The 16878-nt window shown below is 43.0% G+C and overlaps 1 protein-coding gene across 1 annotated transcript in view; it reads right to left on the bottom strand.

Moving 5' to 3' along the window:
• Positions 1-3762: 3762 nt before the first annotated feature.
• Positions 3763-16878, bottom strand: part of RSPH3 (radial spoke head 3) — a 32321-nt gene continuing 19205 nt past the window's right edge. The window contains exon 9 of the mRNA XM_053294392.1: positions 3763-4363. The gene's annotated coding sequence lies outside the window, so the exon portion shown is untranslated. The remainder of the gene's footprint in view (positions 4364-16878) is intronic.

Here is a 16878-nt window from a genome sequence, read left to right on the forward strand (position 1 = left end):
CCAGAGTAGTCCTTTCTCTGTCTATGAGGTGGAAAAAACCCTGCAAATTCACGCTAGCTGCCATTTTATATCCTCATAAATATTTAATGTGATCGACAGACCTGTCATTCCTTCAAAACTTCTGTTTTTGGGTGTTACCACATAACTGAGGGATAATGACTTTTTAAGAATTAAAGAGAAGTGATCAAATGGGAATACTTTCAAACCTAGGCCTGCTAGCAGACATAACACTGGCAAGAGGACTTGCTGTATTCCAGACAGCAGGTTAACTCAAAATCAGTAACCAGGAACGCCTTTTCAGATCTAAGTTCTGCCTATCAGCTAGTCCCTCGACAAAGAGAAGTGTGTCTTATTCAATGGCCACTTCTCTTGCCAATTCCAGGGAAGTAATTACATTGGCTATGTTTTTACAAGATGTATTTTCACAAGGATGCACTGTTCTTGTGCCTTTATAAGTACATAAGCACACCCTTTGTGTGCATTTTTTCCTTATATGAAACATCCCAAAGGAAGGGATTAATACTTTGGTGCTGAAGCTGTGTGCCAGCCTTGCAGCTGAAGTACTTCCATTCCTTCACTGTTGATCTTCGCTTGCTGGGAATGTCAACTCTGGGTCAAACTAGGTGTTGCTTTAAGCATTTGATAGGGGCTAGTGTGTGTGCCTCTGCAGAATAGGACCACAGTTTGTGGGGCTAGGGCTATAAACTTCTGCTCCCACTATAATCCCAATCCAAATTGCCCTCCCCCATGGCTATTACTGGATTTAGGGGGGAAAGCTTCTGTTAGTGCCAATGGGAGCTTTATTCCAGGGAAAATGGCAGCCATGGGAAGATGGCTGATTTGCTTTGGGACTATAGCAGGGATAGAGAGTTAAGGGCTTCTTCCCCCATGGCTCTGTTCTGATCTATGAGGGGGCATTATCCAGCTGCCATTTATTGAATAAAAAGCATGCTAGTTCTATCATATGATTAAAGTAATATCTAGTTTGACCTATAGAGGAGGAAAGGGATAAAGATGAAACTGCTGCTCTCCTGTGAAAGCCTTTTATCTGGTCCATCTCCTCACAGCTGGAAGTTCTGAAACTTCCATGTTCTTCATTATAGGAGGCCTCATGTGCCTTGGGGTCATGAAGACACCCTGTTGTGGCTTCCACACTACCGGTAACTCAACAGGGCTTTATCCGAAGCAACACCACCTTTGTGGAATGTCCTAAGAGAGGTTCATCATCTGCACAGTTTTTAATTATTTTAGAGCAAGGGTTCGCAACCTTGTTGGAATTTGGCCATTGTGGCTGAGAACGATGGGAGTTGTAGTCCAACAACATCTGGAGACTCAAGGTTGAGAACTTCTGTTTTAGAGCATGCAGGCTGGATTCAAAACTTCCATTTTAGCAGGGCTTTGATTAAGTAGACTGGCACAAAGTGCTGATATGGACACCAACAATTAATGGAAATGTGTTTGTTTTACTGTGCTTTTGGTACTGGATTATTTTATTTTTAGATTTTCCTCAGGTTCCTATATTTTAAGTGATATTTGCTGCTGGGTTTAAATTGCTATAAATCATGCTGGGAGCCAATTTTGCCAGGAAAGTGTAATGAAAATATAATAGAAACAAATAATTTATTTCTATCACTTACAGAACAACATGTACATATGAAGAACCCCCTTTTAATATGAGTACCCACAAAGCATATTCAGGAGGATAGAAATCGGGCGGGGAAAACCCACCCTTTTAATACTGATTTCCTTACCATGTAGAATTATTAAAGTGTGCTATCGAGTCGGTGTCGACTCCTTAGCAGTTCATAAAATGACACGCTCTGTACCAGACAAGACTGGGAACCCCTCATGGGAGCCTTATCATCAGAGAAAGTTTATAACATAGAACTATCGTCATGCCATATTTGTTTTCACTAAAGTAATCTGAAAAGTATAGATATGATTGTAGGCTTACATTGTAATTGCAGATATAAACACAGTGGAAATGTCCCAATGTCAAACAAATGACCTTCTAAGAAACAAGAATGGGTTACAGTTTCCAAAGAAAAATCCAAAATATTAAATAGCAGGAAAATGACATGAGTCATTAGTGTTACTTCTTACTATTTGATCAGTACCAAGTTTTCCACTAGTAAAAAGATAATGTTGGAGGCTAGCAAAACATGGTTGATACCAATCAGCAACTTCCCCAGTGACAGCTAGTAAAAGGTGTCATATCATTGCACTTAGCACATTGACATTCCCACCCCCCATCTTCTTCTTTATATATAATTCGCTAAGGCATATCGGTGGCTAATCCTGTGTGTGGCAGCTCTTGTGAGAGTTTGGAGAGCTGCCGGAGAGCGATGGGGATGGGCGGGGGAAAGAAAATGGCAGTGGCGGCAGCCATAATAGCAGTGGTGGGTAAACAATGGTGCCAGCGGGTGCAAGGAGAAGGCGGGGGCGTCCAGCTGGTGGCTGGAGAAGGCTGGGGTGGGCAGAAGGCGAGGGCAGGCGGGAGAAAATGATGGTGGCAGCAACAATGGGGAGGGAGAGTGGGTAGGGAAGGAAACGGTGGTGGAAAAGCGTTGTGGTGGAAAACCTAGGTGGTGGACAACCTAGAAAGCGCGGGCCTTGCCGGCCAGCAAGACAAAAAACCACCAGCAGGCGGTGAGGGAAAGCAGCGCCCAGGCTGGACGGCAGGGAGGGGAAGTGAGGGGAAGTGCTCTGGGAGGGGGAGAATGGACTGGGGCTGAAGGGGTGTGTGAAGATGGGGAGGAGAGACAGGGAGAACTAGAGGCGCAGATGTTCTGCGCTGGATCAGCTAGTTCCATTTCATCGGCTATGATTTGAGGGATAGGCAAATGCTAATATTACTGAGATGTGGGTGTGAGGGTATATTGGTTAGTGTGGTGTTTTTGATTAACCCATTCCTTGATCCAGGCCAGCTTTTGAATGGGGCTTTAGTTACTTCTATTCTAGCCCTGGAGTAGAAGTGGGGCTAACAAACTGACAGCAGCAAGAGCACTGAAAAGCAGTCTGCACTTGCCTCTCTGTACATAATGTATATTTCATTAAACTTAATATTCCTGATTCCACTGCACTTCCTTGTCCATGCATGCCACAAATCTTTCGCTTGGATTCTACAGTTAGCAGCAGCCAACTGCCCCCGTAGAGGGCCCACATGGGTCCAAATTAGCCTCTCTTTCTGAAATAAATTAATGTGAGACTGAAGCCCTATTCATATATCATGTGATAGATTCATAGAGGTATCTGTATACAGTGTGTATGTGTTTTTGCATGAATGATTGTACATGCATCCATTTTAAACATCTTATTTAGTTAACTATGTAAACTGGGCTATGAGACCTTGGGTTAGGGCAGTATAAAATGTGCTAAATAAATAAATAAATAAAATAATAAATAACTGTTTTGAGAACTTTGATTGAAAAGTGACATATAAATATATAGTTCTGGCCTCCTCAAATGCAAGGTATAGATAGGAGGTGTACTACTGTATGTGCATTGAATATAATGGGTAAATAGCAATACATGCATACCGATCTGTACATGTGTACATTGTACACAGATTTATCTTGAACACAATGAATAGGGCTAGAATTATTCTATATTTTCTATAAATGTATGGACAAATTCCACAATTCAAAAGAAAGTAAAAGAAAAAAGACAAAGGGGTGGGTTAGCTATATTAAGGCAATTTATAATATTCTAGGAGCAGATTCTAGAAGCATATTACACAACAAAACAACAAAAATCTTAAAGGTGGAATGTTTCTTTATTACAGTTAATACATTTTAATTCTTTTTGCACAACAAAGAAGATATGTATCTATCAATAAACATGTGTATACTCTGCTGTTTGGCCCCAGTGGATCCTTCAAATGGCATATCATCATCACAGTTTGCATAAAAATACACTAAAAACAAATGTAGCATAGTTCAAATAAATATATAAATAAAATCTTTGAGAGGTTCACGTACAGCCTCTATAACCACAGTGGAAGCCCCATCCTGGCACATCACTCACCTTCTCCCCCATGCTGCTTACAGTTCCAGCAGCATTCATCTGAAGAGGCAAACCCTCTAACCATGATGGCAGATGTTTCTGTGATTGGGAGACTGGGGTGTCTTCTGATCACAGCTGGAACTATGAGCAGCATGGCAGAGGAAGTGAGTGACGTACCGGGCGAGACTTCTGGTGAGCTTTGAGAGACTGATGACTAAATCAAATAATGGAGTCGGCAGACATTTGAAAAACAGTAGTGTTCGATTTATTGCTTATCCTGGGGATAATTTCCACCGTAACAGATTCAACCATTTTCCCCAAATGATGATTTGAAATTCTCTTGGACATATCAGGATCGCTGTAGAGACAAACAAACATTGATTTAACCCTAAGTTTAACTCTTTTATCAGCCATCTAAAAACGCTTTACAAATTTTACACTGGCCAGAGCTCATTTCAAATACAGGAGAACATCAATATTCATGGGGGTTCTGTTCCAGGCTGCAGCTGCGGATATGGAAACTGTGAATATCGAGTAATGGAACATATGGGATTGCGGGGATTACGTTCCCAGTCAGCTGAAAATCAGCCAAAAATAGCCGGAAATTGGCTGGATTTTGTTTGTGTGGGAGCTTCTTACCTTGCTCTGCTGCCGCCCCTGAGTCGTGCTGTGCCCCCAAATTGGCCCCAAATTGGTAGGGTTTCTTTTTTCTTTTTTACAAACATTGGAGCCATTTTGTGGCTCCATCAAAGAAAATGGCAGCCAGAAATGTCATTTCTCCGCTTTCAATTCTGGCCACCTCCGACCTGCAGATATGCGAGGTCAACATCTTTCTTTCTTTCTTTCTTTCTTTCTTTCTTTCTTTCTTTCTTTCCCCCTGCATATACCGAGGTCGAGTGTCTTTTGCCTGACTGTGGATATGCGAATCCGTGGATGTGTAATGTCCTTGGAGTCAACTTTACAGCAAGGCTCCTCCTTGTCAGTGAGCAAAATACTTCTGTCTCGTTTGGTGGCTATTCTGTTCTAAGCCAAACTGAGGTCGTCGTCTTCTCTTTTTTTGCATTTTAAATTTTATTGGCTTTTACAATAGCTTTACATTCAAATTACGTTAATTTATTTAAATATTGACTTCCCACTTACCTATCTGCGTGGTTCACGTTAACTATACATATAAACCATTGCTATAATAATTCAAAACATACATACTCCACATTACTACTCGATTTTACCCAAACCAACCTGCTGTTATTACTATATTTCAAACCCTGCTGAAAAGTCCATATTAGAAAAATAGTTCTTTAAGTAAAGTAAAAATGGTTCCCAGTCTTCTTTGAAACGTTCCAAATTTTCATCCCTTATAAGTGCTATAAGCTTTGCCATCTCAGCATATTCCAAAATTTTTATCAACCAGTCTTCTTTTGAGGGCATTTTAGTGTCTTTCCATTTCTGCGCATATATTATCTTAGCCTCCATAGCTACATACATAAAAAATGTTAAATTTCTTCTTAAAAACTCTCCTTGAGTTATTCCCAGCAGGAAGGATTCTGGCCTCTTAGGAAATGTCATTTAAAATTTTTTCTTCCAACTCGTCGTATATCATATCCCAAAAAGCCTTTGCCTTCCCACATGACCACCACATATGGAAAAAAGTTCCTTTACATGGTCCACATTTCCAACATTTGTTTGAAACATTTTTATACATTAATGCTAATTTTTTTGGTGTCAGATACCACCTATACATCATCTTATAATAATTTTCTTTTAAAGTATAACATGCAGTAAACTTTAAATTAGTTTTCCATAATTTTTCCCAAGCAGCCATATCTATATTATGACCCACATCTTGAGCCCATTTTATCACAGTTGTTTTAACTGAGGTGTTCATTGAGGCAGGGATCTGGGAGGGTCACAGTCCTCAGACAGCTCAAAGGAAAAGGTGGTCAGGACCTTGGCTAGCTTCAGACAGGACTCTACAAAAGTTGGATCTAGCAAAATAGGGCAGATGTTGCTCCAATGGCTTTGTGGAGTAGTGCTATTACTGGCAGTCTACTCAGCGCATGTTTGTTAGGAAGGAAAAGGACAATAGTATCCATTGCAAGGGCTGGCTGTTCAGATTGCCTGCCTTGCCTCACATCATCAGTAAGGCTGGTCCTAATTTTTCACACAATCCATTGCTTAAGTTACCTCAAGAAAGTAAAGAGTCATGCTTTTGAAACCTATAGATGCATACATGCAAGCATGCTTCAGAATTCGAGGAATTATCATTTAGCATATTCAGAATGTGTAATCATGAATTTTCCTTGTGTTTCATTTTCAGATTGCTAGACACAGGCTTAACAAACTATTGCATATTTTCCCACGAAGTGTGGCAGAACTGGTGAATAGTTTTGACAAGGGAGGCTACAGAGTTAACCATTTGCTGTGATGGAATGCAGCGGGCAGAGATGGGCAGTAAAATACAAATATTTAAAATACTTATTTTCAATATTCTTGTATTTTGTATCTATAATACTTGTCAGAAAAGTATTTTGTATTTTGTATCTAAAATACATTTGCTCAGGTATTTTGTATTTTTAAAATACATTGCTGAAACAAAAATACATCTCTGCAATCGTTGTTTTGCTTTCTTGCTTCAGGAACTGCCTTTTTTATTGCAAGCAAGCAGCCCATTGGCTTCCAAGCATCCTCAAGTGTGTGCTCTGTTTCTCCCTCTTCGCCCACTGAAGATTGAATAGTTTTATTCTACCACTGACTGATCAGCCTGCCAAGTTCGAAAATCAAAGGGGGAAAAGAGAGATACTGTCCTTATACTGTCCTTGTGAATAAAAAGGGGAAATGAGGGGTGAGGGTGGTATGGGAGTCGGGGGGGGCAAGGAGCCCCCCCCCCCAATTTTGGATGCAAGAGAATTCCCTGCCTCATAGCTCACTTGCATTAAAGTTTCTCTGTCCCTTTAGGTGTGATGACTCCCATGGGGGTCGTGGAGAAGGATTCCTCAGATGAAGAACTAGAGCAGGGGGAGCAGTTTGAAACTCTGTGTCATAAATCTGTCAGGCTAATCTAGAGCTATATATCAACAGATAAGTAGGCAAAGGGTCAAAAGGAGAATGTCAGATCCAAGCAGTAAGCAATTTCCAAACCAAAGCCAGTCTGAGTCGTTACAATATTCAGTCAGTCAAACCAAGTCCAAATCGAATTCCACAAACAGGGTACAAACGGTCTGGAGTTGAAGCACAGTCAAAACTAGCAGGAACACAGCTGGGTAGCTCACCAAAGCACAATGTTGCTACCAGCAATGCAGCTGAGGAAGCTGTCTTACATACGCTGAAGCCATGTGCTCTCAATCATGGGTCCCTAACTCAGCAGCTCTTCTTGTTAGTTGAGCTGTTCTGCATGTGCATCTCCTCATCTCCTCCTGTCTCTTCGACTGATGCCTCTCTGCTGCTGAGATTGGCTGTGCCCCCTCCACAGGAGCTGTCGTACTAGGCTCTGTTTCTTTTTCAACAACCCATGAGTCAGTCCTGCTTGCCTCTACAACTTCTTGCCTTTGAGCTTGCTGCACTCCCTCCTCTGCTGTCACACTGCCTGTCTCCTCCTCCTCCTCCTCGGAGTCTAATAGCATGCCCATGGCACTCCGGTCGACTCAGCAGAGCCACAGCTGACAGGCCTGCAGGCCCCTCTCCCTCCCTCCTTCCCTCTCTCCTCCTGATGAAGCCTCCAAGGTCGCTGAATTTGAGGTGCCTGCCCCAGATCCCCAACAGCAACGTTTGGCCAGAGTACAGGCTCAGATGGAGGAATGCTGTAGGTTGGAGAGGCTGGCCAGAAGGAACAGGTGTTCTAGCTCTGACCTGGCTGCATCTCCCTGACAAGGATCAGCTGCAGTGATGGGTGGGACTCTCAGCACACTGGCTATTTAGAGCAGCCTGAAAGCTGGGTCTGTGGTGACCAGCCCTTACTGTGAGCAACCTTGACCTGGAAATCTGGACCTGTTTGTTGTGACTGAGCATGATTCGTGTTCACTCCTGATCCTGATGACTGTGGAGTCCCCGGTACCGACTTCTTGCAACGTTTTGTGACTATGCTTTGTCTCTGTTCCTGTCTGTCGGCTCTCCCTTCCCCTCTGAAAAGAGTGGTTTCACAGTTGCTGGGCAGTTGGTCAATGCAGGTCATTACACTAGGTGCTAACTCACCTCCCTCCCAAATGATCAAGCCCCATGTCTTAGGCACACCACTCATGTACCCAGACAAGTGCGGAGTGATATGCAACTGAAACTCATTGTTCCAGCCACTACGTATCCCACAATGCATTCTGCATGGTTGCATGGTGCATTGGGGTATTTCTGCCATCTCTGTGTCTCCTTGGGCTGCATGCAACCCGAGAAGACACACAATGCCAAGCAGCTGGTTAAAGATGCGATCATAACCTTAACCTTGGCTAACAACCAGGTTTAGTAAGGGGGTCAGGCTGCACAGGAGCACCAGGAACTGTGAGGCTCCTGATGCTTCACACGACCAGCCTCAGTATCATTGTGGGACACACAGAACAATACAGGAAATCTAGCACCCATGCTTGCTTAGACTCTTTTCCCTCTCAACAGCCTGTAAAGTTGGTCACACGGGGGGGGTTGGCAGAGAGAAAGTTGGTCACACAGAGAGAGGAGAAAGGGGGAGGCAGAGATAGAGATAGATATGACTCCATGTACAGTATCCCATTTGCCCCCCCCTTTATCCTCACAACTGTCCTTTGAGGTAGGCTAGGCTAAGAAATAGTGAGTGGCCAAGATCACCTAGGGATCTGACTGAGTGAGAGCTTCAACCTGGATCTCCCAGTCCTTATCCAACAACCTAATCACTAAACAACATTGGCTTATGGGGCAATTAGAATCTTCTTTATTTTCTTTGTAGGTAGATATACAAATAAATAATTTTGATTGCTATATAAACTAGAAGCTTTGTTTAGCTTTTTTACCAAGTAACAGCTTGTGTTTAGGGGAATCCTTCTAAGTTACTCCCATAAAACACTCCCCCATTGCTCTCAGTGTTTCAAGAATAGCATAGAGAGAGACAAACGGGGGAGTGGATTAATTGGGGTAAAAAGAATTGTTCTCTTCCCCATATGATTTGACAATATGATTGCTTCACCATAAATATAACTTGTTGCTCATTTGACTATGCTACAGCTATAAGATTGCAGTCTTTGTCATGACTAACTTTCCATTATTTCAATGGGTCTACTCTAAGCAGGATTAACATTGGATACATCCTGTTGTGTTTTGATTTTTTTTTACATACTTTGTGTATATCTCCCCTCACCCCACAAAAAACACATACACCAAAAACCTGCAGATGCCCATGGAGGGTGGTGAGAATAGAGAAACATAGCAAACATAGCAAAAATAAACAGGGTATTATGTGCTTCAGGAATTCAGCTCTATTAGTGCTGGTCATGGTTTCCAGTTTTCAGATGCTGTACAGATTGGATACACCCCACCACACACACACTTAAGGTAATCTGTTAGTGTGATTCAGGATTCCTCTGTGATGGTGCATTTGTTGATAAGGCTGACATCAGCCAATATAGGTTCTGGCAAGTTTTGATCCAATTTACACATATCCTAAGTAGGAACGCTACCCTGAAAAGCTGTGAGACAAGAATGTGAGGTCTGACTTATACTGAATAAAACTAATAGTCCATCTAGCCTAGTATTCTCTACTTTGACTGTCATCAGTTCTCCAGGATTTTAGATAAATTTGTATTCCTGCTGGCATCTGTATCCCGCTTTCCATTCAGAGAATGCTGAAACAATATACTGATGACAGTGGCCCATATCCTGTGCAATATTACACATGTTTCTGATTGGCCCACACTGTTAAGAACCCAAGAACATTAGAACAGCCCTACTGGATCAGGCCCAAGGCCTATCTAGTCCAGCATCCTGTTTCACACAGTGGCCCACCAGATGCCTCTTGGGAGCCCACAGACAAGAGGTATTTACATACCCTCTGCCCTGCTGTTGCTCCACTGGAACTGGTATTAAGAGGCATCATGCCTCTGAGGCTGGAAGTAGCCCACAGCCACCAAACTAGTAGCCATTGATAGATCTCTCCTCCATGAATTTGTCTAAGCCCCTTTTAAAGCCATCCAAGCTGGTGGCCATCACTATATCCCATGGCAAAGAATTCCATAGATTAAATATGCACTGTGTGAAAAAGTACTTCCTCTTGTTGGTCCAAAATTCCCCAACCTGCGGTTTAATGGGGTGATCCCTGGTTCTAGTGTTGTGAGAGAGGAGAAAAATTTCTCAACTCCATGTATATTTTTATACACCTCGATCATGTCTCCCCATAGTTGCCTCTTGCTGTTGCTGGCATCCAAGGAAGCATCAGCATTCTTGCACAAGAGTGCACTTGCACAAATACTTAAAGCTTTGTGCATGCACTTCAGGAGCTCAGTTTATATTGTTTTCAATGTAGGCTGCGTTCCCGAAGTGTGGGCATGCAATGCTAAGCATTTGTGCACAAGTTCTCTTGTGCAAGTATTTTGGTGCTTCCTTAGATGTCCACAGCAGAGTGGGCCAATCAGAAATGCCCGCATAATCAATATTAATACGAATTAAAAGAACAACACCAGTGAAGAAATTCACCAGTGAAGAAATCCACTCAATACAATTTAATAATAATAAAAGAAAATACGTTTCCCAGTTTTGCCACCCAAAGACAGGCTGGCTCACATGATCTTTAAAAGGGTTGAAAAAGGATCCTACCTAAGTTTGGGAGCTGTGCACACCCTCGTTTTGAGATCACGTGCTTTTAAAAAACAAGGTGGTGGTGGTGATGGTGGAGAAGTGGCCATCTGAGAGACTCCCACTGAGTAGGAGAGCTTTCCCCCCTACCTTGTTAAAGAGCTGGGTACAGCTGCTGGGTAGGATGGAGTCCTCCTACCCAGCAGGAGCCTCACAAATGGCCACTTCCCCTCCACCTTGTTTCTTTAAAAGCACACCCATAACAAAATGGGAGTGCACACAGCTCCTGAACTTGCCTGCCCCATTAAAGATTGTGTGAACCAGCCTGATGGAGATGCTAGGGGATGCTGGAGATGCTTGCGACTGCAGTGAATAAGCTCTTAACATACAAAACATACAATTCATCACTAAGGTATGACAGCAACATGCTCAGAACAGACATACTGCTCTTGATGCAATACAATCAAGCAATAAGCAGTTTGCCAAATTGCCCACCCAAATTAAATACGAAAGTTGAACATAGGACTATTTCAACTTTCCACCTATGTCTGGTTTCTTAGAAATTCCAAGAAGCCTGGATATAGGATTTGTGGGGTTACAGAAACCTGAGTTATGTCCAAGCCTAAAATATCTGTTAAAGGTTGTCCCGGAGTGATTATGGAAAAAACAAACATGTTATGACATTTAAAAATAGTCTGTACACTTATGACACACACCCTGAAGTAGGCTACAAATGAAAGATGCTACAACTTCAGCACCTAGACAGACACCAACAACTACAGCCAGAGGGTGGGTAAGAGCAAAGACGTTAACCAAGAAGTTCTTGCTTCTAATGGTATTACTGACCTCTAGTGGTAAAACTAGTGATCTTGGCTTACATTTATTTTAAGGATGCCTACCTATATCAGGTCACCTTAAGTGGTGCAGTGGGGAAATGCTTGATTAACAAGCAGAAGGTTGCTGGTTCAAATCCCCACTGGTACTATATGGGGCAGCAGCAATATAGGAAGATGCTGAAAGGCATCATCTCAGACTGCACAGGAGGCAGCAATGGTAAAACCCTCCTGTATTCTACCAAAGAAAACCACAGGGCTCTGTGGGCGCCAGGAGTCGACACTGACTCGACAGCACACTTGACTTGACTTTAGCCCAAGCCTGCTCCCCACCCCCCAGCATTTGAAATGTGGTGAGCTGCCACCACCCCTGGTTTTTCACCCCTCCATTTCCCCAGTGATGTACTATGCATGCCTCTCTCCTTCCTCCCCGCTCCTTCCCCCTGGCTCTTTCTCCCTTTCCAGCAAAATGCAAAGTGTGCTGCTGTTCTCTCCTCACTGTACTGGTGCAGCTCCCTTCCCTTTCCCCACTTTCTCTGAACTCCCTTCCCTTCCCCCAACTGTGTGTGCGGGGGTTTCTTTTCCTCCCCCCAGCAGGGCACAAAGCATGCTGCTCTCCTCTACCTCTCTCACCCTATCTCAACCATCCTTCTCTCCCTCTCACCCCCCACTTCCTCAACCCCAACGGTGCCCCTCCTTCTTGCTGTGCACCTGTGGTACACCAGCTGACCACACTCTGCTCTCACCTCTGGCATTTTCAAAAGCCAAAGGGGAAGGAAGTGGAGGAGGAAAGTAGAGCGCTGGGCTAGAGTAGTGTTAGGCTTAGCCCAACACTCTAGTCTCCTTCTCCATTTCCTTCTTCCCCCTTCCCCCTTGGCTTTTGAAAATGCCAGAGGTGAGAGTGGAGAATGCGGGAGTGGAGGAGGAGGGGGAGGAAGGTAGTGGTGGCTGATATGCTGCTGCCAGGTAAGGTTTGGGGGAGGCAGGAGGGGCTGGCAAGCAATCTACTGCTTCTCTCGATCCTCCTCCTAAGATGACTGCCTCCCTTGCCCTCATTAGCAGGCTGGCCATAATTAAAGGCACAACCCAACCCATGTTAAGCATCTCTAAATCTAATTTATTTTAATGGGAGTTAAACATATTTTCTCAATGAAATAATATGCAAGTTAGATGTGCTTAGCTTTGGCTGGATTATGTCCTGTTTTTATTTCACGGAATACTTTTGGGCTGTTTGGATTATAGAAAGCTGTGCTTTTGTCTTTATTGACAAATGTAATGGATCCACTAAGTCTGGACAATGAGATTTAGGGCATTTCAGTTCTGCTACTCATGTTTTGTAGAGACACACTTCAGTGTAATTTGTAATTAGAAATTAAACAAATTATTCAAATCTGTTCTAATGTGTTACCTGCCTTGAAGAATGAAGGCAGATAACACATTAGAACATATTTGAATTTTCCTGCCCTTTTGGGGAACAGGTGTAGGGTCAAGTTGGTATTTGAGATTGAAATATAGAATTATATCTTGGAATCAGAGAATTTTAGCCTTGGAACTGACTTTAGAACTCTAAAGTAAAAGGTAAAGTTGTGCTATCGAGTAATCTTTGGTAGAATACAGGAGGGGTTTACCATTGCCATCTCCCGGACAGTACGAGATGGTGCCTTTCAACATCTTCCTATATCACTGCCTCCCAATATAGGTGTTTCCCATAATCTGGGAAACAAACCAGTGGGGATTCAAACCGGCAACCTCTGACTTGCTAGTCAAATCATTTCCCCACTGCTCCATTAGGTGGCTTGGTGGCTAGTGTGTTAATCTAATTTCTGAGATAGGAAACATTACGATGAGGCCCCGCATGGTTTTAAAGGACCTGTGAAAGGTCCTTTTCGGTTGCTGCCCCTCTTCTCTGGAACGCCCTTTCCCTTCAGATTCCCTTCAGAGCAACCTCTTGCTCCCTAGGCAAGTTACTTCCCCGCTGCACCATCAGGTCTAGGCCAATCCCTTGTCTGTGCAAGAATCTACTACAGCATCCCTGACAATTCAGCCTCTGTTTGAGAGAGAGCCTGCTATGTCATGAGATACACAGGAACATAGGAAGCTGCCATATACTGAATCAGACCATAGGTCCATCTAGCTCAGTATTGTCTACACAGACTGGCAGTGGCTTTTCCAAGGCTGCAGGCAGGAATCTCTGAGCCCTATCTTGGAGATGCCAGGGAGGGAACTTGGAACCTAGATGCTCTTCCAGAGCAGCTCCATCCCCTAAGGGGCATATCCTACAGTGCTCACATGTTGTCTCCCATTCAAATGCATCCAGGGCAGACCCTGCTTAGCAAAGGGGACAAGTCATGCTTGCTACCACAAGACCAGCTCTCCTCCCCGGCTCTCAAGACAGCTCTCCTCTCACTGTCAAACAGCTCTTACCATTAGGAAATTCTTCCTAATGTCTAGCCTGAATCTACTTCCTTATAATTTCAATAACAATTTAAATTTCAAAAGGTTTAAAAACAGTGGCTGACAGCCTGGCTAAATTTACTTCATATTGCATTAAATTTTACAATGTAAATTTAATTACATTGAAATTAAAAGGAAGTTAGGCATGCCTAAATTGTCCTTTTAATTTCAATAGGACTTCTCAAGTAGATTTAGTCAGGGTGTAAGCCAATAGTTCCAATCCAGAAAAAGTAATTCAAGTCCAAATACCATTTAAAGAAATGGACTAACTTGTTCTATTGGCTTCAACAGACCAACTTTAGTTGGATTAGGACCAATAAACTACAGTGGAATGTTCTCAAAATAAATAATTTTAAAAATATAAATGTGGCAGATCTAATCTGGACATGCATTTATACCACCACAAAGCACTTACACAATTGTTTTCTTTAATAAGAACTAATTCAGCTTGATGCTAGTTAGCTTCCCTTCTGACTGAGTTGCTCCTAGCTTGTGGAATGCTCTCCCTATAGAGGGGTTTTGTTTGTCTTTGTTTTTGTGAACTGCCTGGAGCTTTTGGAGTCAGTATATAAAGAAAAGAAAAGAAACATAAATAAGTAAGTAAGTAAACTGCTTTAGGAACTTTTGTTGAAAAGCGGTATATAAATATTCATTGTATTTGTATAATGACAGGAGTCTTTTGAGCATGTGCACAGAATGTCATTCTGTTATTTCAGCATTCAAGTGCAATACAAGCCCTGTTTACTAGTCCTGTGCATTGGACACTCAGATGCGGATAAATATGCAGGATCCCCCCTGTGCTGCATGGAGGCAGCTGATTGCATTGCAGCCATTTCCACAAGGTTCCTCACATTTATGGTGCTGAGAGAGACTCTCCTATGGGAACCAGAGTGCGCAAGGCATGTGGCCACATCGGGAAGGTGCACGGGGACATCTGGGAACTGTAGTTGCTCCCAGCATGCTCTCCATGAGAAAAACTACAGTTCCTAGATGTCTACATGCACCTCCCTGATGTGCCTCTGTGTCTAACCTGGTGTCCCTACAAGCCTTCCTGGCTGGCCCCATGTGCTCCAGTTCCTGTAGGAACCTCCGCCAACCTCAGCACTGGAAATGTGAGAAACTGAGCAGAGACGGCTGTGGTGCAAGTGGCCACCTCCACATGGCAGCAGGGAGGTGATGCAAATTCACTGACATTTGATCAATGTTTATTTCGATCAAAGATCAAATAGAGTTTAAAACAAACAATAAATACACAAAAATATTACAACCAACTGGACCATGACTGTACCAACTGTTGTCGTATTTTCACTGCTGCTACACAAAATTTAGCTACTGTGCAAGTTATGGTTAGGGATGTGCATGGAGCTGGCAGGGGGTGGCTCGAAGTTGGGGGGGATACCTTTATGGGTGGGGGGAGGGTGCTTTTACCCCTCCCACTGCATTTCTCCCACCAGCACTACACTGCAAAAGGGTCTGGCAGGGAGGCACTGTACCTCTCTGTCGCCCCGTTGCCTCTTCGGACTGGAAATGACAGGAAGTATACGATGCGCATGCTCATGTGCCAGTGGGAGAAATGCGACGGGAGGGGTAAGAGCACCCTCCCCTGCCCTTAAAGATATCCCTCTGCCTTTGAACCTGTTGAGCTGCCAGTCGTTCGAACCTGTTCAGAGGCCCATAAAAGGGCCTCCGAAAAGGTTCGTGCACATCCCTAATTATGGTTTGATTTGTACCAGAGAGCAATAGCTTGGTATAGAACCCCTCCAATTTGTCTGGTACTTCTGCAATAGAGGGGAATTGGGGCATTGGAGAGTTGGATGCACAGCCTTACACTATTCACATATTATGGTCAACACACATGAAATCTTTGTATAGTGTGCACACATACAGATCTGTCTGAACATGTTATTAACACATTATTTTCTACACATGCAGTACACTTTTTATCTGTACCCTGCAATGCAAGAGGCCAGGTTTACTGTTAAAATGAATGCATGTACCATCATCCACACAAAACTATGTACATGTGTACAGAAATGCGGATTCATGTACAACATAATGTCTAAATAGGGCTACTGTGTTATAAGCATATATTCAAGAAAACACATACAAACACAGAATGCTGAGCAAGTGAGTTAAATCAAACCAAAGGCCAACTTTGCTCACCAGTGATATTGCTTGAAAACATATGGGAGACACATACTTTGTTAAGGCCATTAATGTATCAAAGTAATACTTTCAACCCGCAATATTTTGTTGGAGAAACCAGTCACAATTTCCCAGTCGCGGATACTCAAAACCGTGATTGGGAAAGCTGCCATTGGCGAGGGATGATTGTATACACATACATGCAATGTTTTACAGACAATTGCAAAACTGCTCCAAAGATTAGGAGGAGGCTTGTGAATAGTGTATATAGGTGGTGGCCAGTCAGTGCTGTCAAAAAGCTTTGTTGTTGTTTGCTGTTGAAAACTTGCAGAGTCAGATTTTCCAGAGGAGAAAAGGCACATTTGATTGAATGCAGTATGAGTGTTTCCTAAGCAACTCCACAAACGTTATTACTATCTTCATACTTATTTTAAAGTCAGCAAGCTTAGGATTTCAGACCAAACAGTTTGATATCTATTTTGTAGCTGTGTCCCTCATAAATAGAAAGTAATCTTATGTTTGTTTAACTAGGATTTTATTCCAGGAACAACTCCATTTTCTCAATCTCCTTTCTCTCCCTTTTCTATTCTGATGACACCCCCTCCACACTCTGTACAGGAGCCCAACTGGGACAAAGTTCTAATCAACAAAACATAAAGGACTACTAGATAGAATACAACAATATCCTTCAGCGCAATTA

This window comes from Hemicordylus capensis, chromosome 1 (assembly GCF_027244095.1).
Source record: "Hemicordylus capensis ecotype Gifberg chromosome 1, rHemCap1.1.pri, whole genome shotgun sequence".
Lineage (NCBI taxonomy): Eukaryota > Metazoa > Chordata > Lepidosauria > Squamata > Cordylidae > Hemicordylus > Hemicordylus capensis.